Raw genomic sequence first — 2,624 nt, 5'->3', positions numbered from 1 at the left:
AAGTCCTGCCCGCTGCAAATCCCGCGCCGGAGGCTGGGCAGGCAGCGGGGCCCGTGCTGCTGCGCGGCCGCACGCAGCGACCAGGCTGGCAGAGCGGCCGGCCCGGGGGGAGGGACGCCCCAGCCCCCAGCCCCCAGCCCCCAGCCCCGCTCCGCCGGCCTTATCCGATCGCTGCCCGAGCCGCCTTCAGAATAGCTCCGCAAATCCGCTTGGCTGAGCACTTGGCTCCAGCGCAGTCTTGGAGGCGAGAGCCAGGAGGGGGAGGAGGGAAGGGGGGCAAATTCAGGGTGGTTTTGCCAGGCCAAGGAGAAGAGGAAGGGGGCTGTTTTGGGCACCAGCGACCCCCGTGGTTCGTGGGGCAGGCTTCGAGGCAGGAGGGAGGCAGGGACCCGCACACACTTGGCCATGCAACGCCACGGGCTCGGCTTGCTGACGCCACAGGCGTGAGGCAGCCCCTGGGGACCCTGTCCGCGCCCCCGTGCCCTCCCGGGGGCGGCGAGGGCAGCACATAGGGTACAGCCAGCGAGCCACGGGCTGGAGGGAACGCTAGCCCAGAGGGCTTCCCGCCCACAAAGCTGACTTCCAAAATACCCCTTTCGTAACGGCACGGAGACAGGTTTCTTTGGAAGAAGGAGCCCAAGAAGGGTCCAGGTACGGCAGTGCTGCTGCTCCGATCACAACCCATGAGTTTCCCCCACTAGCCGGGCAGGGCTGGCTCCCTGCCTGCTCCGTACTCACCTTTCTCTCCAGAAATGGAGTAGACGCTGTTGTGCCGAGAGCTCCTGCCCCTCTAGAAAGGGAGAGAACAAAACCACAACAGAGTTAGTGATATCTCGGGCAGAGGCGGCACGAACGGCCCCTCTTGGGCCAGCTGGGAAGCCCCAGAAGGGACAGGGCCAGCCTCCCCAAGCTTCCACTACCCTTCCCTCGGGGAAACTTGAAAACCCTTCCTGTTGTTCCCCTAAAGAGCACCACGGCGCACCGACGGATTCGTTTGCCTTTGTGAGAAGGCCTCCAAGGGGAAGCAGAAAAGAGCCTTGTAGCAAAAACCCGACCTGCGAGATGTGCTGGTAGCACCGGAGGACGTACAGGGGCACAGGCCGGCCTCGCTGGATCTGCCTGTCAAACCAGCGGGCAGCCAGGCTTGCTGGGCTCATCTCCTCCCCTCCAGCCCCTGCCACGGACCGTCAGGCCTGCTAGGGGACTTTGCATTCCTAAAAAGCAGCTTGAATCTCTCTACAAATACCTTTCCTACGTTTTCCAGCTCACCCTGCCTCCTGGCATTACCCTTCTTCTGCCTCTTTCGAGGGAAGGAGGAAAATCTCTCCCCTTGCCCAAGCCTTCTGCTCCGAGCAAGCAGCCCCTCCGGGTAACGGGTGCTGCCCTCGCCCCCGCCGCCCGCCGGCGAAGCCCCCAGCCCTCACCTCGCTGTCGCGGCTGGTGCGGCGGCTCTGCGTCACACACTGGATCTGCCAGGGCAGGGGCTGGTACACGAGGTACGGCAGGGGCTCCTCGCGGAAGAGGCTGGTCCCGAGCTGGGCAGAGAAAGGATTTGCAGCGGGTGAGGGGACAGGAGCGAAGCAGAGCAGCCACAGAGAGCGCGGCTCCTCCATCTGCACGGCCAGCGGTCACAGGTCCCCCCCGGCGACGCTCGGCACCGTCCTCCTGCCGCCGAGCGAGTCCCACCGGCAGGCGCCGGGGCGGCAGAGCTCACGGGTAACGCCGAGGCCACGGGGCTCTGCCCGAAGCGCGGCTGCCCAGACCTCCTGCCGGGGCGGGCGGCTTTAGGGAGGCACAGGCGGCCGTGCCCGCCACAGCGAGCAGAGCCCCTGCCTCCTCTCCCTGCCCCGAATACCGGTATTTTTGGGGCCAGGGAATGGCCGAGGGCAGGAGCTGGCCCAGAGCCTGCGGGCGAGGCAGGGCTCGGGGCTCTGCTGCAGGCTCGCGCCGTGACGTCCCTTCCCCCTGCACCCCACGGCACGCAGCAGGGCCGGGGCAAGGAGCTGGGGAAGCCGGAGGCAGGGCCAGCGGGACCCGGAACGGCTGCCGGTCCGCAAAGAGCGGGCCCACGGCCAGCCCAGCAGACATTTCCACTTGCTTTGCTCTCCCCAGGGGAGAGCAGCCCTGGACAGGGGAGGGTTTTCCTTCCTCCCCAACCCAAAGCGCTCCACGACCCACCGTGCCCCTTCGCAGCGCTGGCTCGCCAGACTGGGAAGCCCGCATCCCCCAGTGCCCTCCCTAGCAAGACAGCCCCCCGGCTCCTAGAAACGAGCGGGAAAGCGGCAAGCCCTCCCTGCCGCCCGGCCAGCCCAGCCTCACCTGCCCGAACGCTCTCACCACGAAGAACAGCGCCGTCATCAGGGTCCCCAGCATGGCTGGGGTGGCCGAGGGGCTCCCTCCGTCCCGGGAAGGCAGCGCTCTGGGAGCGGCGGGCAGCGGTCTCCCAACAGCCAGGGACTGACGTGGCCCTTGGGCAGGCGGAGGCCGAGCCCCTTAAGGAGCTTACGGCGGCTCGCGCTCGTCGTGGCAAAGTAATCGCGCGCTGTCCTTTTGCTCTTCTAATCGCCGGGTTTCTCCAACACACGCAGCGCTGGCAGGCCAGGAAAAGCAAATCCTCCTCGCTC

General features: G+C 66.9%; 1 long non-coding RNA gene across 1 annotated transcript; it reads right to left on the bottom strand.

Moving 5' to 3' along the window:
• Window positions 1-697: 697 nt before the first annotated feature.
• On the bottom strand, window positions 698-2,373 carry LOC147413941 (uncharacterized). The gene is made up of 3 exons (XR_015184007.1): window positions 2,320-2,373; window positions 1,425-1,535; window positions 698-790 (listed from the first exon to the last, which is right to left on the bottom strand). It is a non-coding gene; the product is annotated as an uncharacterized LOC147413941 (long non-coding RNA).
• Between the last annotated feature and the right edge of the window lie 251 nt (window positions 2,374-2,624).

The sequence above is a fragment of the Leptosomus discolor genome, chromosome 22 (assembly GCF_034619465.1).
Source record: "Leptosomus discolor isolate bLepDis1 chromosome 22, bLepDis1.hap2, whole genome shotgun sequence".
NCBI lineage: Eukaryota > Metazoa > Chordata > Aves > Leptosomiformes > Leptosomidae > Leptosomus > Leptosomus discolor.
This window is presented reverse-complemented; position numbering and strand designations above follow the sequence as displayed.